Here is a 21,189-nt window from a genome sequence, read left to right as displayed (position 1 = left end):
GTGTGTGTGTGTGTGTGTATATATATATATATATATATATTGTGTGGGTATGTCTCTATGATTGATGGAACTCGTCTCCTGGTTGGGTTAATGATTGTTTTTATGATTTTCCTGACTGCTGTGTGCTTTTTGTATATCTATATGTTTGCATTCATTGAACGCTGCCCAGATTTATGTATGTGAGTTGGGTGGCAATATAAATCAATCAAATAATAATACATCTTTAAAGGAGTTTATATAGCTGTCCAAGTCAGAAAATTGCAATTCTGGATGGCGTTAAATCAGGAGAACAGAAAACAATACAGTTAAAACAAAAATTAATAGACAGTCAGAATGCAGATTCCAATTATACCCTTCCAGATGGGAACTCCAATGAACTTGGCCCCAACACCCCAGGAAATAACCACATTCTTAAAGCTTTCTAAAGGCCAACTGGGTCAGAGCTCACTATGTATTGGGGGAGATCATTCCAGAGCACAGGCACTGCCATGGAAAAGGCACACCTCCTGGGTCCTGCCAGAAGACCTTGCTCCAGAGCAGGGATCTGAAATGTGCCCATCAAAATAGAGTTTGTGGGACCAGCAGATACTGTTGGGGACAGGTGGCTCAGCAAGATAGCATCTGAAGCTCTGCAGTCAAAGCCCTGCTGCTTTTTATGTGCATAGGATATCAATGATGCATGTTAAAAAGGGATGGGACTTGGATCACTCTGCTGAAACCACCATCTTGCCTGTTTCAACAAACGCCAAGGCACCACTGTGTATAATTATAGTGTTATTTGTGTTGTGGAATGTTAAAGGGTCAAGCGAATAACTAAAATTAGAAAGATACTTCTACAACCTGAAGTCATTGAAGCCTGATGGGAATTTTCCTCAAGGAACCTTCATTTTCTCTGAAGAAAAATATTTTTGGGTTAGAAAATGGGTGAGCCAAATTCATATAAGTGGAAATTTGGAAAAGGCCAGAAGGGTGGCAGTGTTATAGCAGAGAGAGAAATTTTGGATATTGAGGAGTTTCATATAATTTTAGTAGTTAATAATGGAGATAGTTGGATGGCTTGGATATATTTCTCTGATCCAATTAGAGATCAATCAGATATTTTATGAAACTGTTTTGCAAACTTGTTTTTGGTTTACAGATGGACCAGATACTGTAGCTGGGGATTTTAATTTATTTAATTTATTTTTATTTATTCTTGGATATAACAGTGGATCAGAATAATATTTAAAAAACAAAAATGGTCTCAAAATGCCTCCATTCAAATATGTGGGAATTTAATTTAGCTGAAATATGAGACAATTAAATATAATAAAACAGGAATATACTTGTTTATCCCATCTGACACACTTTTTTATTTGAACTATTTTTTAATATTTGGTCCATGGTTAATTTAGTTGGGAAAAAGAATTAATTGGTCCAATCACAAGGTGTATGTAAGTGGTTGCTAAAAGTCAACACTACCTTGATGGCACATAATCAATAATCAACCAATCAATCCTTTGAATACACACACACACACACATATACACACACACAAACATGTATACATACATACATACAAGTTAGGAGTGCAGCATTGCTAATGAGCCTCTGTTTACTGACCAACAAACAAACAAATAAATAAATATTTAAAAAACAAAGAAAATAGTGGATCAACAATGTGAGGATTGGCTGGGATGTGGTTAAAGCGCTTACATAAATAATAGTTTATGTTTCTAGGAAGAAAAGAAATGTAGGATGTTTGTTTATTTATTTGTTTGTTCAAATTGTATATGTTCATTATAGAAAGTCAGAAAAAGGACATTTCTCCAAGATTTTGGGCCAGGCAATTAAGGGAGCATTGTTGGTGATGTTGTTTTCTTTTGGGAGTTATTCTTTTGGGAGTTATTATCATCATGAGTTTATCCTGTTACAATGGTTTTAAGTCACTGCTATGAAGTGGGTGGCTCTATAAATCATTTAAATAAACAAACAAACAAACAAACGGTGTAGAGGAAGCTTTGAATATTTATCCTAGAAATCATATATTAGAATTGTATAGAGGTCTATAGATCTGTTAAACTGGAGCTTCATCAATTATATCCTTTGAATACGGAATATTTGCTAAAGTGTGTTCAGCAAATTTATTGGAACCCAAGTGAAAAAATTGACAGATTATTGGTCCCTAGAATGAAACAAGTGAAGCAAAGTAACATAATATCAATAATTCATACTGGGACAATTCATAGGGATTATAATGTAATTAATTTGCACTTTACAGAACCCTATTCACATTTCTACTCTGATTTGTAGAAAAGGTACAGCAGTAAGGTGAAATGATGGATATAAAATAAACTGGGACAAATCCAATATTCTGCCAATAGGAAATAAGGGAAGTATGCAAAAAGACTGAGTTTTGCATTTTTTTGTAATCAGACTCTCTTAAATCCCAGGGAATCATTATTCTTCAAAAAATATCTTATTTGGGAAATATGAATTATCCCAGGCTATATCTTTACTTTTATTTATATTATTTATTATTGTATTTGTGTATTGTATATTTGTGATTGTTGTTTTAATTGATTGTTGTAAACCACCCAGAGTCCCCCAATGGGAGGAGATGTGCAGGGACAAATCGAATGAATGAATGAATGAATGAATGAATGAATACATAAATAAATAAATAAATATATGTAGCATGAATAAATGGGGATTGTCGGAGGTAGTGGGAAGGCTGGGAGAGTAATAGAAGGGAGAGAAGACATGAACAATCAAGAGATAGAAGGCCAGTATGTTGACAGCTTATCTCACAAATGGCAACTTTGAACAGGTGGCAAGAACCTGGGAAGAAACATTTCAAATTTATTTTATTTATTTTATTTTATTTTATTTTATCCTACCTTTATTATTTTTATAAATGACTCAAGTCGGCAAACATACCTAATACTCCTTTCTCCTCCTCTTTTCCCCACAACAACAACCCTGTGAGGTGGGTTGGGCTGAGAGAGAGGGACAAATCAAGGAGACTCCACCTAAATGAACTCACTATAAAAACCACGGTTGGAAAACCCTCTTGCAGGTTCTGTATTTGCCCCAGGACTAATATTAAAGATACCTTACTGAAGTCTGTGTAATTCTGGCTTCCTTGATCTTGCCCAGTTGTGTGAAGCGTGTCATCTGCTTAGGTTCTAGACAACTTTGCATAGGCATGGGTGTAAAACCTGGCTCTCCAGACACTTAACCGAGAAAGTTATAAATGAATTAAGGAACCAGACAAATTTGGAATATTAGGACTTTTACTCTAAGATTTTGGAAATAATTATATAAATAAACAGTCGTTCATGGGAACTAAATTGTTTTGTTTATTCTAAGTCACAACAAAAATTTGAGACTTTATGATTTCAGACTTCAGCAAAGGATCGTTACCTTGTCGTGGTGCTGGAGCTTGAGCACCTCAATGATGCCATGAGCTAAACCGTGAAGGGCCACCCAAGACGGGAAGGTCATGACAGAGAGGTCAGACTAAATGCGATCCCTGGGGAAGGTAATGGCAACCCACCCCAGTATTCTTGCCGTGAAAACTAAATGGATCAGTACAACCAGAGATATGTCAGTATACCATCGGAAGATGAGACCCCCAGGTCGGAAGATGGTCAAAATGCTACTGGGGAGGAACAGAGGATGAGCTCAACTAGCCCCAGACGTGATGACGCAGCTAGCTCAAAGCCGAAAGGATGGCTAGCGGCCGACGGTGCTGGTGGTGAACGGCGAATCCGATGTTCTAAGGATCAACACACCATTGGAACCTGGAATGTAAGATCTATGAGCCAGGGCAAATTGGATGTGGTTATTGGTGAGATGTCAAGATTAAAGATAGACATTCTAGGCGTCAGTGAACTGAAATGGACTGGAATGGGCCACTTCACATCAGATGACCACCAGATCTACTACTGTGGACAAGAGGACCACAGAAGAAATGGAGTAGCCTTCATAATTAATAGTCAAGTGGCTAAAGCAGTGCTTGGATACAACCCCAAAAACGACAGAATGATCTCAATTCGAATTCAGGGCAAGCCATCTAACATCACAGTGATCCAAATATATGCCCCAACCACAAATGCTGAAGAAGCTGAAGTAGAGCAGTTCTATGAGGATCTGCAGCACCTACTGGACAACACGCCTAAAAGAGATGTTATTTTCATCACAGGAGACTGGAATGCTAAGGTGGGCAGTCAAATGACACCTCGAATTACAGGTAAGTATGGCCTGGGAGAACAAAATGAAGCAGGACATAGGCTGATAGAATTTTGCCAAGACAACTCACTCTGCATAACAAACACTCTCTTCCAACAACCTAAGAGACGGCTTTATACATGGACTTCACCAGATGGACAACACCGAAATCAGATTGATTACATCCTTTGCAGCCAAAGGTGGCGGACATCTGTACAGTCGGTAAAAACAAGGCCTGGAGCTGACTGTAGTTCAGATCACGAACTTCTTCTTGCACAATTTAGGATCAGACTAAAGAGATTAGGGAAGACCCACAGATCAGCTAGATATGAGCTCACTAATATTCCTAAGGAATATGCAGTGGAGGTGAAGAATCGATTTAAGGGACTGGACTTAGTAGATAGGGTCCCAGAAGAACTATGGACAGAAGTTCACAACATTGTTCAGGAGGCGGCAACAAAATACATCCCAAAGAAAGAGAAAACCAAGAAGACAAAATGGCTGTCTGCTGAGACACTAGAAGTAGCCCAAGAAAGAAGGAAAGCTGAACTGTTCAAAATCTTGCGAGATGATGCTCTCAAGGTAATGCATGCTATATGCCAGCAAATTTGGAAAACACAAGAATGGCCATCAGATTGGAAAAAATCAACTTATATCCCCATACCAAAAAAGGGAAACACTAAAGAATGTTCAAACTATCGAACAGTGGCACTCATTTCACATGCCAGTAAGGTAATGCTCAAGATCCTGCAAGGTAGACTTCAGCAGTTCATGGAGCGAGAATTGCCAGATGTACAAGCTGGGTTTAGAAAAGGCCGAGGAACTAGAGACCAAATTGCCAATATCCGCTGGATAATGGAAAAAGCCAGGGAGTTTCAGAAAAACATCTATTTCTGTTTTATTGACTATTCTAAAGCCTTTGACTGTGTGGACCATAACAAATTGTGGCAAGTTCTTAGTGGTATGGGGATACCAAGTCATCTTGTATGCCTCCTGAAGAATCTGTATAACGACCAAGTAGCAACAGTAAGAACAGACCACGGAACAACGGACTGGTTTAAGATTGGGAAAGGAGTACGACAAGGCTGTATACTCTCACCCTCCCTATTCAACTTGTATGCAGAACACATCATGCGACAAGCTGGCCTTGAGGAATCCAAGGCTGGAGTTAAAATCTCTGGAAGAAACATTAACGATCTCAGATATGCAGATGATACCACTTTGATGGCTGAAAGTGAAGAGGAACTGAGGAGCCTTATGATGAAGGTGAAAGAAGAAAGTGCAAAAGCTGGTTTGCAGCTAAACCTCAAAAAAACCAAGATTATGGCAACCAGCTTGATTGATAACTGGCAAATAGAGGGAGAAAATGTAGAAGCAGTGAAAGACTTTGTATTTCTAGGTGCAAAGATTACTGCAGATGCTGACTGCAGTCAGGAAATCAGAAGACGCTTAATCCTTGGGAGAAGAGCAATGACAAATCTCGATAAAATAGTTAAGAGCAGAGATCTCACACTGACAACAAAGGTCCGCATAGTGAAAGCAATGGTGTTCCCCGTAGTAACATATGGCTGCGAGAGCTGGACCATAAGGAAGCCTGAGAGAAGGAAGATCGATGCTTTTGAACTGTGGTGTTGGAGGAAAATTCTGAGAGTGCCTTGGACTGCAAGAAGATCAAACCAGTCCATCCTCCAGGAAATAAAGCCAGACTGCTCACTTGAGGGAATGATATTAAAGACAAAACTGAAATACTTTGGCCACATAATGAGAAGACAGGACAGCCTGGAGAAGATGCTGATGCTAGGGAGAGTGGAAGGCAAAAGGAAGAGGGGCCGACCAAGGGCAAGATGGATGGATGATATTCTAGAGGTGACGGACTCGTCCCTGGGGGAGCTGGGGGTGTTGACTACCGACAGGAAGGTCTGGCGTGGGCTGGTCCATGAAGTCACGAAGAGTCGGAAGCGACTAAACGAATAAACAACAACAAATGATTTCAGAATTTGGACACTAGAGGGGACTAAAGATTCTAGGCAGAAAAGGAAAAAATAAGAAAAGTGAAAGCTTGCCTTTTGTTTTTGGTTACTACTGGAATGTACAAAATGACACAAAACGTTATGACATTTGAAATACTCCGGGAGATTTTTCAGGAATGGAGTCAGAAACTAGCAGCCACAATGTCAGCAATGATGTCTGCTTCTATGGATAGACTATTTTCAAAAAGATGTTAATGAGGGAATGACAGATGTGAGAGAGAATATTTTGAGAGATTTACAGGACAAAGAGGTGAAACAAATTTTGTTTGATGTAGAAATATTAGAACCAGAAATATTGGAATATAAAAAAAGTGTGGATTATAAGACATGTAAGACAACTAAAGTGAAAACACAAATGACAAGCCAAGAGAATGACCTGGATAAGGACTTTCTAATGAATATACAAAAGAAGTTTGTTAAACCCTTGAAAATTAAAGTGGAAATACAAATGATAAATCCAGAGAATGACTTGGGCAATGACTTTTTACTGGATTTTAAAAAGAGGTTTGCTAAAGTTTCAAAGAAGCCTTTGGAATGGGAAAACAGAAAAATTGAAGAGAGATAAAATCCTATGACAATAACTGAATGAATTAAAGATCAAGATTGTTAGCAGCAAAAGGAAGGAGTACACCGTTGGTTTGTTTGACCAAGGTTAAAATAAGAATAAGCTCTGGTAACCCTTTATGGACTTTTTGCAGACACCAGGACTGAAAAGTTGATGATTTATGGATTTGCATATGGATAAGGGATGGGTTATAAGAAGAAGAGATACTTGTTTGTAACTCTATGAGGGGTGAAGATTTATTAAGTTTGTTTATACTTGCGATGAAGATTGGAAGTCACTTCTTTAAATATTTTTTCTTTCTCTTTTCTCTCATTCCTTTCTTTTTTTCTTCTTCCCTTGCCCCTTTTACTCTTTCTTTCTATCTCCCTTTTTTTCTCTGAGTTTAGTTTGCATTTGCTTTCACTACCGTAATTAAAATTTTCAATAAAAATTATTTTTTTTTAAAAAGGAAATGGTACAGACCAGTTATTTTTTTATTGATGTAATAAATTGATATGGCCACCCATCTCATATATGTGATTCTGGGCAGCTAACCATTAAAACAAAATAAAAACAGAATAAAAATACAACCAATAATTAAAGCACAAATAACGTAGCACAGCATAAAACAGCAGCTGAAAATAATTGCAACACCCCGGAATCAATAAAACCAAAAAAGAGGCTCACCCACACTATCACGTGTCTTACTGCATATGTGTATACCTTATGTACATGTGTATCATGCCTCCTAAGTGTATATCTTATTCCTAAACAGTCTGTAACAATTCTGTTCTCCTTTGTTGCCTGAGCTTACACCAAAGTCTCTAGCCACCATTTAACCACCTTCAGGTTGGCTTCTGTTGCTGATACCTGCTCTTCTAAACTGCTGCTAAGGGTTGGCTTGGCAGTTTATCAGTCCGTGCTGGGGTAGGAAAAGGAAGGTGCCGTACCAGCTGCTGGCTGCCTGGAGCTTCTCAGCATTTCTGTTGGTGTGGCGAAGCTGCTGGGTTGTCCTCCTTTGAGCTTGTCTACTGCTGGTTTGCTGAAGACCAAGCCCGTTCCTCCTATACCCTCAGTTGCCTGTTGAGCTGGGGGGGTTGTTGTTTTTTTCTCTTTCTTTTGGAAAACATGGGTGGAAAATGGGATAATTCCTTTTAATCAGTTAATTATTAATGCAACTTTCAAAAGTTTTGGAAGATTATAATAGAACAATCGGTAACCGAAAACAGCAGAATGGCAATTCATAGAGCTAAAGCATCTGTTATTTTGTTGGGTCCAGCTGCTATGGCAGCTTCTGAAAGCTTTGAATGTACTAGAGATGGTTTTTATAGAAGCTAAACCAGCAGTCCAGAATTATTAACAATTAAAACATGTAACAGAAATAAATTTGGATGACATTTGGAAAAGAGAGAATGGGAGTGCCCTATATTATAAAACCAATGGCCTCAAGTTTTCAGAAAAGCTAAGGGTGTTTTTTACGATTTGAAAACTAGGTTTGTGAGGGTTCATTTATTTATTTTACAATATTTGTTAGCTGCCTTGTGATGAGCACCCGGTATTGATCAGTTTGAGCCAAAGGCATCCTGGAAATATATGGTTTTAATTGCATTAGCAAAATGCAAGGAGGGAGGGAGTCTAACATACTTCCCTTTGCAAACTTTGTTCCAAAGTGCGGGGCCACAACACAAGAGGCTTCCAGCCTGGCCCACCTTGTGCACTTCTATGGATCTCAACAGGACCTTTTGGGACTTGTGATCACAACAGGACAATGGATCTCAACAGGATGGGGATGATGGATCTGAACTGGACCTCTTAGGATGTTTGGGCCAGGTGGGCAAGAGAGTGCCTAATTATGAGTTACGGAATGGCAACATTTATGTCATTAGTCATGGCGTAAGCTCATGGTTTGCAAACTTTGTCAGCATCGTTCATTTGAGTGATCAAAATGAAGTCCCGCTCACCCGAAAATAGACAGGAGTTTTCAGCCTGTATCTTTCAGGTTCAGCCAGTTGTGTATCAGAAAGGAGAGATTGTATGAAATATTTTTTTGTGAAATTTGGGGATCTATGACAGAACATCCTGTTGTGATAATAAAGCTGATTATTCCAGCCATGTGTTTGTTTCTTTGTTTTCTTACCTGCCACAATATAACAACTCTCATACAGTACATTCTATTTTACGTTAAAACGTCCATGGTATAATACTAGTAAAATGAAATCCAATAAAAATACTTACATATGACCAAGTATGTAAGAGACATCACAAAACCCCCAAAATAAAACCAATACGGAAAATAAATAAATTGATGGCAATCATAACCAAATAGACTTCTATATAACTCCTGTTTTGTTTATGAGCTGTCATTAAAGTGGACAGTTTTTCAGGGCACTGTATTCCATAAAGTAGGTGCCACAAAGAAAGCACTCCTATCAGCACCATCTCTAAACAGCAGATTTTTTCTGAATCTTATTGAAGGCTAAAAAACTCTTGTTTTGCTCAGTTGCACCTAGCAGGGTCCCTAGCAAGCAATGGCAAGGAATGTTGGGAGTTGCAACACCAGACAGCCTCCAAATTCCCCATTCCTGATTTAATAGAAGATGCTGTCTAATAATTATTACATTAATTGAGTGCTGATTGGCATCAAATTAAAGCTTGCAAAGAGCTTCCTTTCTAATATTTGGTATTTATGTGCACAATGTACAAATTTACATACTAGGCTTTATGTGGTACATTTTTTTGAAGCTAAATAGAAGAAAAGTATAAACTTGGACATTGAACACTTGCCAGATGTTCTATGAATGCTGCAGATGGGGTGCAATTTTTCAAAGAATACTTTATTTTGCTTGGAATAGATGTTATGTCTTGTCTTAGGGTTTTCCTAGGGCTTCCTAAGTCCGGGGTAGAGTATTCTCTTCTATTGATAGAGGGGGTTTTGCAGCAACACCCTTTTCAAAGCCTTATCCATAGCTGGTCGAGTGCTGTGTGGTTAAAATGCATAGATGCGCGCATATGTCAACAAAAAAGTGAATCAGCATTGCTGTAGCTACATACCTTCTTGGATTTTATATTTATTTATTGTATTTTACAATAATTGTGATGTCGCTGCTTTTATGAGATTTTAACGTTTATGTTTGGAGCTTGGTTTTATTGTAAACCGCCCAGAGTCCCTCTTTTGGGGGAGATGGGCGGTAATTAAATTTGAATAATAAATAAATAATAAATAAAGTATTCATTTTTGTTTGCTCTCTCAGTTAAATAGGGATGTGTATGAGGATTCCTGGACATTCCTGGGGTTAGATTAGCTGGTCTCTAACCTACCTTCCAAGCTTTAACTTCTATGATCCTGTAAAATAAATAAACATGAAAGCAAAAGTGTTGTTCTGAGTTCAAAACAAAATAGCCCTACTCAGCCCATTCTGTGAGAGAACATTTTTGAAGAAAGATCAAAAGGCTGTCAGCATTCCTTCATAGATAACTTGAAACAATCTTCTGCTCCCATTTTCATCCTAAAGCCAGACGAGGTAGGATGATGGTCCATGCTGAATGCTAGCTACTTCCCAAAGTACAGAAACATTTGGTGAAGGGACTGATTTAAAAAAAAAAAAATCTTTGTTCAGGAAGTCCACAAAAAGCATGCTCAACTCCTTAACTGTTTTTTCCACAGTTTTCATTGGGATTTATCATCATAAAAATAACTGATTAATCTCAGAGAGCTAAACAGAGTTAAACCTGGTTGGTGCTTGGATGGGAGACTTCCAGAAAATTGCAAAACTGTACATTAAACCAGGAAGTGAACAAAGGTATCCTGGAAGAACACAATGTAGCCAAGAAAACAGCATCCCCATATCCATGTACTTAACAGGAATTAAGCTCAACTAGCAAGAATATTTATTTGGGAAGCAAGGTGTATACATTCTCTTCCAGGGTATATTTTTGCTTGAAACTTTTGAACTTTGGTGTTGGAGAACAGTCCTAAGAATACCACAGACAGCCAAGAAAACAAACTACTATAATAGATCATCAAACCAACCCCGAGTTCTTACTCGAGGCACAAATGACCAGGCTCAACGTATCCTACTTCAGACACATTATACGAAGACCCAGCTCTCTGGAGAAAGCTCTGATGCTGGGAAAGGTGGAAGGAAAGCGAAGAAGAGGGCAACCAGCAGCAAGGTGGGTAGACTCAGTTACAGTGGTGATGAGCGTACCATGGGGAGACTTGAAAGAACAGGTGAGGGATAGATTGCCATGGAGAAAATCGATGTGGTCGCTAGGAGACAAAGATGACTTGATGGCACATAACCAACCAACCAACCAGTCACTAGTCCTCAACCCCAGAATTTCCTACTGATCTTCCATGTATGTACTAACCAGATCTGACCCTGCTTAACTATTTTGAGATCAGCCAAGAACAACTAAGTGCTACTTCCTAGATGCATAGACTATCACATGAACAGACCTCAGATCTTAGTATTTGTTTTTTAATCCCATTTCCAAGTTGTGCAGAAACTCTTGCACATTCCACTTTTCCCCAGCTTTCTGTTCCTGCAGATCTTTCCCTTCCCTCCATCCTCTCACCCAAATGCAGATCACCAATTCTGTTGAGCCACCTCAGACATCAGCTGCCTTTGTTTCCCCCTCTATTTTGCAGACTTCCACAGAGGGAAACAAAATGCAGCTATTCCGCTAACTCTACTGAGACACTGGCTGCCTTCAGTTCCTATTCCATCCGACCACCTCTTACATTGGCAATATTCCTAATATACCCTTTTTTACAATGACACTAATACATGTGTTTTAATAGACAACTTTTTGAAATACTTTTAGATATATATTTTGCATATACAGGTAGTCATCAACTTACAACCACAACTGGGACCAGAAAACTCATTGTTAAATGGTGTGGTCGTTAAGTGAGGCATCTCATGACTGCACCCGATTTTACAACCGTTTTTGCCATGGTTGTTAAGTGAATCTGGCTTCCCTGTTTGAATTTGCTTGTTGGAAGCTGACTGGGAAGGTCACAAATGGTGATCACGTGACCCTGGGATGCTGCAACCATCATAAATATATGCCGGTTGCCAAGCACTGGAATCATGATCACATGACTGCAGAGATGCTGCAGTGGTCATAAGTGCAAGGACTGGTCATGAGTCACTTTTTTCAGCGCTGTTGTAACTTTGAATGGTCACTAAATGAATGGTCGTAAGTCAAGGACTAACTGTATCCACTTCGAATATGAATGTTTTAGTGGAAAATGACAGGAGCTAATGAATTCCTTTTACCGCCACTAAGCCATGTTGTAGCGGAGTTTGTTTTGGATGAGCTCATCCCTACCAAAAGCCATGATACATTTCTTTTCCTACTGCTTTCAATGGGGATTGATTGATTGCTTGATTATGTCCTATCAAGTCAGTCTCAACTCTTACTGACCCCATACCCAGACCTTCTCAAGGGTGATCTGTCTCCAACCTGGTCTTTCAGATCTCCCAACAGTGCATCCATCGCCAATTAGTCTATCCTCTTTGCTGCTGATCTTCTTCTCTTTCTTTCCACCTTTCACAGCATTATGGGCTTCCTTTGGAAGCAGGGCCTGCATCATGTATCCAAAATAGGATAGTTTGAGCCTGGTCATTTGCACCCCAAGTGAGAACTCTGGATTGATTGTTCGATGATCCGTTTGTTTGTTTTCTTGGATGTCCACGGTATTCTCTGGAGATGTAATGTACATGAGAAAGAACTTGAGAAATTGGGCAAAGAGATGCTGCCTAGGCTACTGTCAGATAAGAGGAGGCATAGCCCACAGCTGCATAATGGGTGAGAAAGGGGCTCAGAAGGGACTCTGCCTGACTTCCCAGACTGTAAAAGAGACAGCGGGAGATTTGTACTTCCAGACTTGCAAGATTCTGTTAATGTAGCCTTACTATAAAGTAGAATTAGCTCATCTGGTCATGTTTCCTGTCTGGTCTACCTGGGAACCCTGACAAGAGTCTTCTCCACCATACAAGTTCAAAAACACTGATACTCTTTTTGTCCTGAGCTTTCTCTGGGTGTGAATTACCACTGTGCAAACATCTACTGAACTGCAGTCCATGTGGTGATGTGAAACACATTTCAAGGTCATTCCATCACCCAGGAGAACCCATTATGGGAACCCATATGATTTATATGCCGATAGGGCCGTATGGCCGATTAATGTACTACACAATGTGTTATCTGTAGATATCCTTCCCATTTCCAGGAAACAATGCTGTTCCCCTGAGATAGGGTTAAGAATGGGTCTCCACTTACATGGCTTGTCTGTTTGTTTTCCCACATTGTAAATGGATCATATTTTAATTACCAGGACTTGGGTAGGAGGAAGAAATTGCATCACTTCTAGTTTAAAACAAATGATATTTTAATAGATGTAAACCTAATTGGGAAACTGTCAATGGGCTTGCTTGGGAGTGATTAACGGCAAGGAAACTCACTCACTCAGATGAATACCTATTAGAAAATTCTGGGGAGCTGCAAGGAGAGCAAATAAAACAGCCTTGTAGAAAGGAGGGTAAAATGTGCGTCTGCCTTCAAAATGGGTATATAAAACCTTTTTCTTTCTTTCTTTTTTTGTGCCTTCAGGTTGGTTTTTGACTCCTGGCGACTGCCTGGATTAGTCCCTGCAGTTTTCTTGGCAAGATTTTTCAGAAGTGGTTTGCCATTGCCTCCTTCCTGGGGCTGAGAGAGAGTGACTGGCCCAAGGTCACCCAGCTGGCTTCGTGCCGAAGGTGGGACTAGAGCTCACGGCCTCCCGGTTTCTAGCCTGGTGCCTTAAGCACTACCCCAAACTGGTTCTCTAAGTGCCATTTTAAGAATATAGAATAAATACAAGCCCAGGCTGTGCCCCAAAATACCTTTATTGGTCTCAGCACAAGGAGCATCTTATAGGACACAAACTGGCTCTCTATATAAAACATACCTCTCTTGCCTCATCACACTCGATGCTCCCCATGGTTCACGGAGGAACTGAGGGTTTTGAAGAGGACTAAGAGACATCTAGAGCGCCTCTGGAGGAAGACAAAGACCGAATCTGACCGAACACTGGTTAGAGCCGCTATTAAGGCCTACCTGGTGGCGATAAAAGTGGCGAAGCGTCAATACTTCTCCGCTCTTATTGTGTCTGCAGAATGCCACCCAATGGCCCTATTTAAAATCACTCAATCCCTTTTGGGGAAGGTGGGTGCAGTGACCCACCTGCAGGGCCGTGCAGAGGAGTTCTCAGAGCATCTGCAAGACAAAATCGCTTGGATCCACTCTACACTAGACTCCAAGCATGAGGCAGGGTCTGTGGAGATACCAAGGGATCGTACTTACCATGTTATCTGGGAACAGTTTGATCCTGTTGGACCCGAGGAAGTGGACAGGATCCTCCAGACAGTAAATGCCACCACTTGCCAATTAGATCCATGTCCCTCCTGGCTGGTGAAAGCAGCTCAGGAGGTGACATGTGGATGGGTCCAGGCGATGGTTAATACATCCTTGAGGGAGGGGGTGTTTCCAGCTGCCTTTAAGGAAGCACTGGTACAACCCCTCCTCAAGAAACCATTGTTGGACCCTACTGTACTGGATAATTTTCGTCCAGTCTCCCACCTCCCCTTTTTGGGGAAAGTGGTTGAGAAAGTGGTGGCATTACAACTCCAGAGGATTCTGGAGGAAACAGATTATCTAGACCCCTTTCAGACCCCAGGATATGGGACAGAAATGGCATTGGTCACACTTATGGATGATCTCTGGTGGGAGCGGGATGGGGGCAGTGCATCCATCCTGGCTCTTCTTGACCTCTCAGCGGCTTTCGATACCATCGACCATGGTATCCTTTTGGGTCGGCTCAGGGAGCTGGGGGTGGGCGGGGTAGTTTTGCGCTGGTTCACCTCCTTCCTCCAGGGCCGGTCCCAGTTGGTGATGATAGTAGGGGAGATATCCGACCCTCGACCTCTCCTTATTGGGGTGCCGCAGGGCTCGGTCCTCTCTCCTCTCCTATTTAACATCTACATGAAACTGCTGGGTGAGATCATCCGTCACCACGGGATGAGGTATCATCAGTATACCGATGATACTCAATTGTATATCTCCATCCCGGGTGAGGTAAGTGATGCTGTGACTGCCCTCTCTCGGTGCCTGGGGGCTGTAGGGGTCTGGATGGGGAACAACAGGCTTCGGCTGAACCCTGGTAAGAGGGAGTGGCTGTGGGTTAAGGGTTCCTCCATATCTGGGACTTTGTCATCTTTAGTTCTGGATGGGGTTGCGCTGCCCCAGACAGACCTGGTGCGTAATCTGGGGGTCCTCATGGACTCACGGCTCCTGCTGGAAGAGCAGGTGGCAGCCGTGGCCAGAAGGGCCTTTGCACAGCTTCATGTCGTGCACCAGTTGTGCCCTTTCCCGGATCGGGAAGCCCTTCAGATGGTCACTCATGCCCTTGTTATCTCCCACATAGACTACTGCAATGCGCTCTACATGGGGCTACCCTTGAAGAGTATCCAGAAGCTTCAGCTGGTCCAGAATGCGGCTGCGTGGGCTATTTTTGGCGCCCCTAAAATGGCGCACGTAACACCTTTGCTACGTGAGCTGCATTGGATACCAGTTTGCTTCTGGGTCCAATTCAAGGTGTTGGTTGTCACCTTTAAAGCCCTACATGGCATGGGACCAGGTTACCTGAGGAACCGCCTCTTCCCCGTATCATCAGCCTGTCCCACCCGCTCATGCAGAGAGGGCATGCTGCAGACCCCTTCAATAAGAGAATTCCATCTGGCGGGGTCCAGGAGGTGGCCTTCTCAGCAGTAGCACCTGCCCTTTGAAACATCCTGCCCCTGGAGGTGACATTAGCCCCATCACTCCTAGCCTTCTGGAGGAAGTTGAAGACCTGGCTCTGTCACTGGGCTTGGGGCAGGGAGGAGAATTGACACACTTGGGGTTGGCTGGTGCCTTGAAGTGCCCCTCCTACATGATGGTTGAAGAGGTCATAGCCATCTGGATTTTATGAGCTGGGGTAGTTAAGAAATTGTTTTGGTTTTAATGGGATTTTATTGGAATTTTACTGTCTTTTTATTTGAGTTTTATTCTATATTTATTCTGTGTTGTAAACCGCGCAGAGTCCCTCCAGTCGGAGGAGATGAGCGGTGACAAATTTGATAAATAAATAAATAAATACCATCCACCCCCCGCAAAAGTATATGCTATTGTCATATCTATGAGGAATCTGTTTCCACAGAAAATTGTTCTGTTCATTCACATTTCATTTTGTCCTAAATTTGCTCTCAGAGTTGTATTAAATACTGAGTTTGCCATCCTGAAGCAGTATATAACCCTTTAGAAAAAAACACTACAGGTAATCCTCACTTAATGACCACATTTGGGACCAGAATTTTGTCTGCTAAGCAAAGTGGTCATTAAGTGAACCTGACCTGATTTTACAACCTTTTTGCGGCAGTCATCAAGCGAATCACCATGGGTGTTAAGTGAATCAGTTGGTTGTTAAGTGAATCATGTGGTTCCCCATTGATTTTGCTTGCCAGAAGCTGGGTGGGAAGGTTGAAAATGGTGATCGTGTGGCCACAGGAGGCTGCAACTGTCATAAATGAAAACCAATTACCAAGCATCCAAATTGTGATCACATGACTGCAGGAATGCTGTGATGGTTGTAAGTGTGAGGACCATCCACAAATCATTTTTTTCAGCACCATCGTAAGTCTGAACTGTCACTAAATGAATGGTTGTTAAGCGAGGACTACCTGTATTATTATTTATTTCTTAACAAGCTTTACAGAAAGGAAGAAAAAATATTACATAATCAGTAAAAAAAACCTGGAGAAGAAATACATGAAAAACTACAAAACAAACAAAATAGGGGAAAACTATTGATATATATCGTCTATTAATCAAACGTCAAACAGATTTCTAAATCTACCTTAGGAGGAAAATAATAATGAATGATTTTCTAACATTACAAGATATCATAAAATCTATGCCGCCGAAAAGTCATTTTTTGAATAGTAGATAAAATTGTCTTTTCAAAAACAGGTAAGTTACACATCTCTTGAACCTAATCCTTAATATCAGGGTTTTCAAAATAATTCTCTTAGCAACACTCCAGGCTCGATATAACCATAATTCCTCAAAAATAGTCAAATTCCAAAGTTTCAAGACATAATTTAACATGACATCAATACTTTTAACACTAAAAATAATCCCCACAAATCTATTTATGCACGTTAAAATATTTTTCCAAAAGGATGTCAATGTTTCAGAGGCCCAAGTCATACAAGACAATGACCCTTGATTTTTTTTACGTCATTCTGACATCAGAATCAGGGAAGGGTAAAAAGGTCATCTTCTACAGAGAGAAAAATTACCTCTCCCCAAATTGAACTCCACCCTTTAGGAAACTGGAATAGGTTCAAAGAAGGGTAATAAAGAAAATAAGAGAACTACAAACTATGGTAAATCCTATATGCTAATCATGCCCATATCTCTTCCATAAGAATCTGATGTCTCTTGGCCCCTTCCTCAGGACCACCACCAGAGCAAGGAAGACACAAGCCTATACAATGGGGAAAGCATCACAATTTTAACAACAAACTTCTGTTTTGCTGTTTCTGTCTCTCCTCGCTTAATGACCACAATTGGGACCAGAATTTTGGTTGCTAGCAAAGCGGTCGTTACGAGAATCTGACCCAATTTTACAATCTTTCTTGCAGCAGTCATTAAGCAAATCACTGCACTTGTTAAGTGAACCATGTAGTCGTTAAGCAAATCACGCAGTTCCCCGCTGATTTTGCTTGCCAGAAGCTGGCCAGGCAGGTCAAAAATGGCGATCATGTGACCACGTGCCACTGCGATGGTCATAAATGCAAAATGGTTGCCAAACAATCAAATTGTGATCAAGTGACCTTGGAGATGCTGCGATGGACATAAGTGTGAGCACCAGTTGTAAGTCGGTTTTTTCAGCATCATCGTAAGTCTGAACCATCATTAAACAAATGGTCATTAAGTGAGGACTACCTGTACAGAGGTGCTTGCAGGTTAGGGTCAAAAAAGTCAAGATGGTGGCCACAATGGTGTAATTAAAGCTCCAGAACCCTGCATACTAGCATCTATACCATCACAGCAGCATGATAAATGCTGGCACCTCCCTTATCAAAACAAAAAAGGGGAGGGTATAAAGTCTGTAAGGTAGACTTCAGCAATTCATGGAGCGAGAATTGCCAGATGTACGAGCTGGGTTTAGAAAAGGCAGAGGAACTAGGGACCAAATTGCCAATATCCGCTGGATAATGGAAAAAGCCAGGGAGTTTCAGAAAAACATCTATTTCTGTTTTATTGACTATTCTAAAGCCTTTGACTGTGTGGACCATAACAAATTGTGGCAAGTTCTTAGTGGTATGGGGATACCAAGTCATCTTGTCTGCCTTCTGAAGAATCTGTATAACGACCAAGTAGCAACAGTAAGAACAGACCATGGAACAACAGACTGGTTTAAGATTGGGAAAGGAGTACGGCAGGGCTGTATACTCTCATCCTACCTATTCAACTTGTACGCAGAACACATCATGCGACATGCTGGGCCTGAGGAATCCAAGGCTGGAGTTAAAATCTCTGGAAGAAACATTAACAATCTCAGATATAGATACCTAGATGCAAAAATTACTGCAGATGCTGACTGCAGTCAGGAAATCAGAAGACACTTAATCCTTGGGAGAAGAGCAATGACAAATCTCGATAAAATAGTTAAGAGCAGAGACATCACACTGACAACAAAGGTCCGCATAGTGAAAGCAATGGTGTTCCCTGTAGTAACATATGGCTGCGAGAGCTGGACCATAAGGAAGGCTGAGAGAAGGAAGATAGATGCTTTGGAACTGTGTTGCTGGAGGAAAAAGCTGAGAGTGCCTTGGACTGCAAGAAGATCAAACCAGTCCATCCTACAGGAAATTAAGCCAGACTGCTCACTTGAGGGAATGGTATTCAAGGCAAAACTGAAATACTTTGGTCACATAATGAGAAGACAGGACACCCTGGAGAAGATGCTGATGCTAGGGAGAGTGGAGGGCAAAAGGAAGAGGGGCCGACCAAGGGCAAGGTGGATGGATGATATTCTAGAGGTGACGGACTTGTCCCTGGGGGAGCTGGGGGTGTTGACGGCCGACAGGAAGCTCTGGCATGGGCTGGTCCATGAAGTCACAAAGAGTCGGAAGCAACTAAACGAATAAACAATAAAGTCTGTACAAAAGAGCATAAAGTAGTGAAAATCATGTTCAGAAATATATAAGTATGTGAAGTGGAATAAAATACATTTAGAAATGCAAATGCTTGGAGAAATGCTTTCTCAGAAATGTTTATGCAGTGTTTTCAAACGGATGCAAACAAGAGACAACAAAATCTAAGACTGGAAAAAATTGAAATGGGCAGAACCATGTTTCTCTAATTGGGGAATTTACAAGCTTCTTTGGAATTTGCACACTGTCTAATTTAACAACCTGTCTGGCGTTCTTAGTCATACTTACTGGAGCCAAAAAAAAAAACACTTTATTTTTAAAGGGGCAACAAACCAAAAAATTAAGTCTCCTTCAAGTCTGACTTGACTCCTGGACACATCTATTCAGTTTTATTTGCCACAGAATGGAAATACTTTGAATGTGCCACTGCTTTCTTCTGAAAGCTCTTTTTTAAAGTTCCTGTTCTTTTCTTCAGCATTAACAATCCCTGGAGGTTCCCCATCAAAGTCTTAATGCAAATACTGAACAAAATGGTACTGTGAGCTGCTGCATCAGAGTGGTTGGTTAAATCCATCAAATTTGCTTTCCCTTACTTTTTCAAACCAATCTCCCCCCAGAAAATTTGTACAGATTTTTGTGCACATATATCTACTCATCTAAGGCCAGGAAGAAAGGATTTAGAAGACATGCGCAAAATGGTATGTGCGCAGCGGGTGCTTTTCCTACGATGCCTAAGCAGTATGTATGCATCTCAGTGCACACCTTTTCTAAAATATTCCAGTTTTGTGAGCATTTTTTTCCTACCATAATGCACTGGGGAATATCCATTTCCCTACAATACATGTTTTTGGGGGTACGACTCCTCATTTTTTATGCGTTCATTTGCGAGTTGCAAATTGCATCAGGAACTTGAGAAATGTGCATTTTCCAGCCAAAGAAAGCCTTCCATTTCACACCTGTATTCAGAAGCTAAGGGCTGGGTAAATCACACCAAGGTGCAAATGAAACCAATTTCTTTTCCACCCCAGCAGAGTTAGAGAAAGTCATTGCAAGCCAGCTCCTGCCTTCAGTTACTTTTACTTAATTTCCCTGATAAAAGTTTTTTTTTCCTTTCACAGTGACTGTATGTAAAGAATTATAACTGAAAAGGTTTATCTCACAAAATAGAATTCCAAGTCATCATCGGATTTGTTGTTTATTTGTTTAGTCGCTTCCGACTCTTCGTGACTTCATGGACCAGCCCACTCCAGACCTTCCTGTCGGTCGTCAACACCCCCAGCTCCCCCAGGGACGAGTCCGTCACCTCTAGAATATCATCCATCCATCTTGCCCTTGGTCGGCCCCTCTTCCTTTTGCCCTCCACTCTCCCTAGCATCAGCACCTTCTCCAGGCTGTCCTGTCTTCTCATTATGTGGCCAAAGTAGTTCAGTTTTGCCTTGAATACCATTCCCTCAAGTGAGCAGTCTGGCTTTATTTCCTGGAGTACAGCATCGGATAAAAACCATTATATATTCAGCCCTACTTTGTTCCACTGATACAAAGCACTCCAAGATGAAGGTCCTTGCTTAATACCAGCAACCCTTCTTTTTCTCTTATTGTGAACCATTGGAAGGACAATATTTAAAGCAATGGTGTTGATGAGCTTTAAGATCTGTTACCCCACTGCCATTTTTTAAAAAAAGGAAAAACAGAGAGCACAGAACTCTTTCATGCCAACAGCTCCTTATTTTGTGAATGTGTTTACCAAATAGCTCAATAGGGATTGAAATGAGTTCTATTCAGAATTCAGAGAAAGGCATATTGGAGGATTCATTTCTAAGGGGTTTTGGGTGGGAGAGATACTAGCCAAGACAAAGTCTCACTAACATCTGTTCTTTCACAGGATAATATATAAAAGAAAAAGTGGTGGCAATGAATGGAGGTTGCACTTTAAAATCTTCAACAGTGGCTAAGGGCCTCTGTTTTCTAGGTTTTTTTTTCCTTAGATATAAAAAGTCTAGTGAACTAGAAGCATCAAATTCTTTGAAAAGTCTAGCTTCTTTTCTGGAACTTCCTGGAATGCCCATGTGATGCCAGAATGCACATAACCATTCCAGGGAGCACTGATAAACATTGTATTTAAAAGTTTGAAAAAGATTGCCTTCCTTCTAAG

This window comes from Candoia aspera, chromosome 1 (assembly GCF_035149785.1).
Source record: "Candoia aspera isolate rCanAsp1 chromosome 1, rCanAsp1.hap2, whole genome shotgun sequence".
NCBI classification, from domain to species: Eukaryota; Metazoa; Chordata; class Lepidosauria; order Squamata; family Boidae; genus Candoia; species Candoia aspera.
Note: the sequence above shows the minus strand (reverse complement) of the source record.